Raw genomic sequence first — 6,751 nt, 5'->3', positions numbered from 1 at the left:
AAATTGGCGTGGGCTCCCGCGCAATTTTCTCCGCCAGAGTGGGAAAGCCAGTGACTGAGGGCAGATATTAATAGCCTAGAGAGGGACCATGGTTATTGCCCCCCCCCCGGCTAAAAACATCTGCCCCCAGCCACCTCAGAAAAGGCACATCTGTAAGATGCGCCTATTCTGGCACTTGGCCACTCTCTTCCCACTCCTGTGTAGAGGTGGGATATGGAGTAATAAAGGGTTAATGTCACCTTGCTATTATAAGGTGACATTAAGCCAGATTAATAATGGAGAGGCGTCAATTATGACACCTATCCATTATTAATCCAATAGTACGAAATGGTTAATAAAACAAACACACACATTACTACAAAGTATTTTAATGAAGTAAAGACACAGGGTGTTTTAATATTTTATTATACTCTTAATCCACCTGAAGACCCTTGTCACCTGAAACAAAGTTCAAAAAAATAAACAACAATATTCCATACCTTCCGTCATTCAGTTTTGCCCCACGCTGTAAATCCATCTGAAGGGGTTAAATCATTTTACACCCAGGAGCTCTGCTAATGCAGCTGTGCTGGTGGCTGTAAAAACCCGGGGAATGAATGGAATGCAGGGGAATGACCTGTAGACCTCAAGTCGCAGTGATGCACCCTCTGCTGGATGTCCTCATACGAACTCGAGCCTGGGAACTTTTCAGAATATTTTTCCACGCTCGAGTGCTCTGCAAAGTGTCAGATCAGTGATCTGATCATATATATAGTGATGTCCCCCCTGAGAAAATGTAAAAAAGTAAAAAAAAAAAAAACATTTACATGTGTAAAAAAAAATAATTCCTAAATAAAGAAAAAATATTGTTCCAATAAATACATTTCTTTATCTAAATAAAAAAAACAATAAAAGTACACATATTTAGTATCGCCGCGTCCGTAACGACCCGACCTATAAAACTGTCCCACTAGTTAACCCCTTCAGTGAACACGGTAAAAAAAAAAAACACGAGGCAAAAAATGACGCTTTATTATCATACCGCCAAATAAAAAGTGGAATAACACGTGATCAAAAAGACAGATATAAATAACCATGGTACCGCTGAAAATGTCATCTTGTCCCGCAAAAAACGAGCCACCATACAGCGTCATCAACGAAAAAATAAAAACGTTACAGTCCTCAGAATAAAGCGATACAAAGATAATTATTTTTTATACAAAATAGTTTTTATATCGTATAAAAGCGCCAAAACATAAAAAATGATATAAATGAGGTATCGCTGTAATCGTACTGACCCGAAGAATAAAACTGCTTTATCAATTTTACCAAACGTGGAACGGTATAAGCGCCTCCCCCAAAAGAAATTCATGAATAGCTGGTTTTTGTTCATTCTACCTCACAAAAATAATAAAAAATAATAATAAAAAGCGATCAAAAAATGTCATGTGCCCGAAAATGTTACCAATAAAAACGTCAACTCATCCCACAAAAACAAGACCACACATGACTCTGTGGACCAAAATATGGAAAAATTATAGCTCTCAAAATGTGGAGCGTCTTTTAGTGTGTGACGGCTGCCAATCAAAAATCTGCTAAAAAACCCGCTATAATAGTAAATCACACCCCCCTTCATCACCCCCTTAGTTAGGGAAAAATAATAAAGTTTAAAAAATGTATTTATTTCCATTTTCCCATTAGGGTTAGGGTTGGGGCTAAAGTTAGGGTTGAGGTTAGGGCTAAAGTTAGGGTTGGGGCTAAAGTTAGGATCTGGATTACATTTACGGTTGGGATTAGGGGTGTGGTTAGTGTTAGGGTTGGGATTAGGGGTGTGTTTGGGTTAGGGTTTCAGCTAGAATTGGGGGGTTTCCACTGTTTAGGCACATCAGGGGCTCTCCAAATGCGACATGGCGTCCCATCTCAATTCCAGCCAATTCTGCGTTGAAAAAGTAAAACAGTGCTCCTTCCCTTCCGAACTCTCCCATGCACCCAAACAGGGGTTTACCCCAACATATGGAGTATCAGCGTACTCAGGACAAATTAGACAACTTTTGGGGTCCAATTTCTCCTCTTACCTGTGGGAAAATACAAAACTGGGGGCTAAAAAATAATTTGTGTGGAAAAAAAATGATTTTTTATTTTCCCGGTTCTGCATTATAAACTGTAGTGAAACACTTGGGGGTTCAAAGTTGTCGCGGGGGTATTGGGTAGACTAAAGCTGATTACCCAGGCCCCTGCGATATCCCTCAGACTAGGGAAAACCCTGTCTGTCCCTCTCCCAGAATTTACACTGATGGTGTGCTTGTCTGGGCCGCCAGGCCTGACCCTGACTCCTGTTTCAGCCCTATGCTGAAACCGCAACCCGCCACCCAGTGATAAGACCACACACCAACCTACACAGAAAGTACAGACAGGGAAAACTAAAAACGCACCACGCCGCAGACACACAGGAAAACACTATAATGTGCACAGGGCAAAAATAAACACAAATATAGGAAGGAGAAATATGACAAAGAATAATACACCACCAGATACGATACTTCAACTCCTAGACCACCTCTCCAGACCGAGATCACCAGGAACAAGACAAGCTATAATCGGCGACACCAAAAGTCCAGAATGACTATTTAAAGGCCACGGGCGTGACGCAGCCTCCAACCAGATTACCAGCCAGATTAACCCTGGAAAACCTGGATAAAATCTATCCGGCGCCACTGAGCGTATAGTGGACAAATGTGGAATTACCGCTGTCTGTCGGACGCCCTAGTGTGAACAGCGTCCGACATGACAAAAGTTCTCACAACACATCTAAATGTCAATTTTGCATTGGAAAGTCAAATGGCGCTCCTTCCCTTCCAAGAACTGCCATGCGCCCAAACAGTGGTTTACCCCCACATATGGGGTATCAGCATACTCAGATCAAATTGTATAACAACCTTTGGGGTCCAATTTCTCCTGTTACTCTTGGTAAAATAAAACAAATTGGAGCTAAAGTAAATTTTTTGCGAAAAAAGTTAAATGTTCATTTTTTTTAAACTTTCCAAAAATTCCTGTGAAACACCTGAAGGGTTAATAAACTTCTTGAATGTGGTTTTGAGCACCTTGGGGGGTGCAGTTTTTAGAATGGTGTCACACTTGGGTATTTTCTATCATATAGACCCCTCAAAGTGACTTCAAATGTGATGTGGTCCCTAAAAAAAATGGTGTTGTAAAAATGAGAAATTGCTGGTCAACTTTTAACCCTTATAACTCCCTAACAAAAAAAAATTTGGTTCCAAAATAGTGCTGATGTAATGTAGACATGTGGCAAATGTTACTTCTTAAGTATTTTGTGTGACATAACTCTGTGATTTAAGGGCATAAAAATTCAAAGTTGGAAAATTGCGAAATGTTCAAAATTTTTGCCAAATTATCGATTTTTTTCACAAATAAACGCAGGTAATATCAGAGAAATTTTACCACTAACATGAAGTACAATATGTCACGAGAAAACAATGTCAAAATCACTGGGATCCATTGAAGCGTTCCAGAGTTATAACCTCATAAAGGGACAGTTGTCAAAATTGTAAAAATTGGCCTGGTCATTAACCTGCAAACCACCCTTGGGGGTAAATGGGTTAAAACCTTATGTGTCAATGTTTACCCCAGTGTGAATAAGGATAGACAACAGGACTGGGCCCAACCAATGGATCACCAGTCTGGGGGAGCCTTATTTACAATTTCCAGCTCAGGAGAGGGGAAGGCCACACCCCGGCTTGCACAGAATGCAATAATACAAAGAGAAAAAAAAAAACACAAAAATTTAGCTTGAATTGAGTTGGAACACATGCAAAAATTGGAATAGAAAGCAATCAAAAAAATGTCATGTTCCTGAAAATGGTACCAGTAAAAATGTCACCTCGGCCCGCAAAAAACAACCCATCACATGACTTCTTTGGTAGCAATATGGAAAAATTATAGATGTCTAAATATGGGGATGCTTTTTGCAATAACAAGCATCTTTTAGTGTGGGACAACAGCCAAAATAAAAAAACGACAAATCTAGTGTCACTGTAATTGCACTGACACGAAGAATAAATCTGTCTAATCACGTAGGCTAGGAACACATTAGCGTTTCTGTGCACCGCATATCATCTGTATGCCAAAACACAGGCAATACATATTTACGCTGCGGTTTTACTCTGCATCATTTTACGAATGATGCAAAAAAAACGCTGCGTGTGCATGCATTTAAATGCGTTTTGGCATACGTTTACGTTGTTTATGTGCATGGTGGAGGTGGTGAAATCATTTCCTGGACATGTGCAGTCTGAAGTATGCATGTCCTTGTGTACCAATGGGTTCCCATAGACAGTAATGCGTTGTTTGGACGCACTCATCTGCATGCCTTTGCATAATTGACGCCTCAAAAATGCAACATCATGTGTTCACCGCACACCGCGAAACGATGCACAAGTACGCATTCGCATGCGAACTGATGCAAACGTATGTCCCTGCGTACACAATGTTAAATGTATGTACGCAAGACGCATGCGGATTGGTACGCCCACATACGCTGTGAACCCAGCCTTATACTGCACCAGTAACAGCTTAAAAATAAAAAATAAAAGCAATTCTTCACTTGCTGTTGATTTTTTTTACTCTACCTCCCAAAGATCACAGAAAGGCTCGGTGCACATTTATCCTGCGCTCTGTGCTGAGCTCTTACACTGGTGTTTACATTTAAATTTCTGAAATACGTTATTCAGACGGAACCCCTGGAAGAAGATTCCTTATAATGAGCCAGATGGAGACACTGTGGATGCTGTCTCAAAATTTGCTCTCGAAAGTGTCACTCCTTCCTTTCTGCGCTCTGCCGTGCTCACAAACAGTAGTTCCCCCCCACATATATGGGGTATCTACATACTCAGGATTTTCTCCTGTTACCCTTGTGAAAATCAAATTTGGGGCTAAAAGAACATTTTTGTTGGAAAATGTAATTTTTTTATTTTCACGGCTCAACTTTATAAACTATTGTGCAACACCTTGGTGTTCAAGGTGCTCACCATGCATCTAGATAAGATCTTTGAGGGGGTCTAGTTTCCAAAATAGGGTCTCTTGTGGGGGTTTCCTGTTATGAAAGGCAATTCAGTACCACAATGGACATAGCGGTCAGAGCACATACAGTGATCTGACAATAACCCAAAATCATAGAACGAGCTCTGAGACGTGGGAACTCTGCAGACCGCAATCCCTAATCCTCTCCAAACACTACTAGAGGCAGCCGTGGATTGCGCCTAACTCTGCCTATGCAACTCGGCACAGCCTGAGAAACTAACTAGCCTGAAGATAGAAAATAAGCCTACCTTGCCTCAGAGAAATACCCCAAAGGAAAAGGCAGCCCCCCACATATAATGACTGTGAGTTAAGATGAAAAGACAAACGTAGAGATGAAATAGATTCAGCAAAGTGAGGCCCGACTTTCTTAACAGAGCGAGGATAGAAAAGGTAACTTTGCGGTCTACACAAAACCCTAAAGAAAACCACGCAAAGGGGGCAAAAAGACCCTCCGTACCGAACTAACGGCACGGAGGTACACCCTTTGCGTCCCAGAGCTTCCAGCAACAAATTAGACAAGCTGGACAGAAAAAATAGCAAACAAATAGCAAAGAAGAACTTAGCTATGCAGAGCAGCAGGCCACAGGAATGATCCAGGGAAAAGCAAGTCCAACACTGGAACATTGACAGGAAGCCAGGATCAAAGCATTAAATGGAGTTAAGTAGAGAAGCACCTAACGACCTCACCAGATCACCTGAGGGAGGAAACTCAGAAGCCGCAGTACCACTTCCCTCCACCAACAGAAGCTCACAGAGAGAATTAGCCGAAGTACCACTTGTGACCACAGGAGGGAGCTCTGCCACAGAATTCACAACAGTTTCCACTGTTTAGGCACATCAGTAGCTCTCCAAAAGCAACATGGCATCCGCTAATGATTTCAGCAAATTTTGCATTAAAGTCAAATAACGCTCCTTTCATTCTGAGCCCTGCTGTGCATCCAAATAGTCATTTTCCCCCATATATGGGGTATTGGCGTGCTCAGGAGAATTGTTCAATACATTTTTTGGTCCCTTTCTCCTGTTATCTTTGTAAACCTAAAAAATTTGGATCTAAAGTAAATTTTTTATGAAAAAAAAAGTTAAATGTTCATTTGTTTCCTTCCGCATTGCTTCAGCTCTTGTGAAGCACCTGAAGGGTTAATAAACTTCTTGAATGTGCTTTTGAGCACCTTGAGGGGTGCCGTTTTTAGAATGGTGTCATTTTTAGGTATTTTCTGTCATATAGACCCCTCAGTCACTTCAAATGTGAGATGGTCCCTAAAAAATGGTTTTGTAAATTTTGTTGTAAAAATTAAAAATCGCTGGTCAACTTTTAACCCTTCCTTCTAACTTCCTAACAAAAATATATGTGTCAAAAATAGTGCTGATGTAAAGTAGACATGTGGGAAATGATATTTATTATATACTTTTCTGTGACAAAACTATGATTTAAGGAAGGGCATAAAAATTAAGTTTGAAAATTGCAAAATGTTAAAAATTTAGTGCTGAAAGTATAGCTTGATTAGCTTGATCCTGATGCATGAACTATATGAAATGAAAGATAAGATGTGGGATTTCTGATTAATAAGATATCCATGTTTAGGAAAGGAAAAGGGCATTTGGCCAAAAATGGAATGTGGTGGCCAAATACCCTCAACATTCCGAAGAGAACAGTTGCCATGGTCGCTGCCCAGTA

Source organism: Ranitomeya imitator, chromosome 2 (assembly GCF_032444005.1).
Source record: "Ranitomeya imitator isolate aRanImi1 chromosome 2, aRanImi1.pri, whole genome shotgun sequence".
NCBI classification, from domain to species: domain Eukaryota; kingdom Metazoa; phylum Chordata; class Amphibia; order Anura; family Dendrobatidae; genus Ranitomeya; species Ranitomeya imitator.
The sequence above is the reverse complement of the archived record's forward strand: the minus strand, read 5'-3'. Positions refer to the sequence as shown.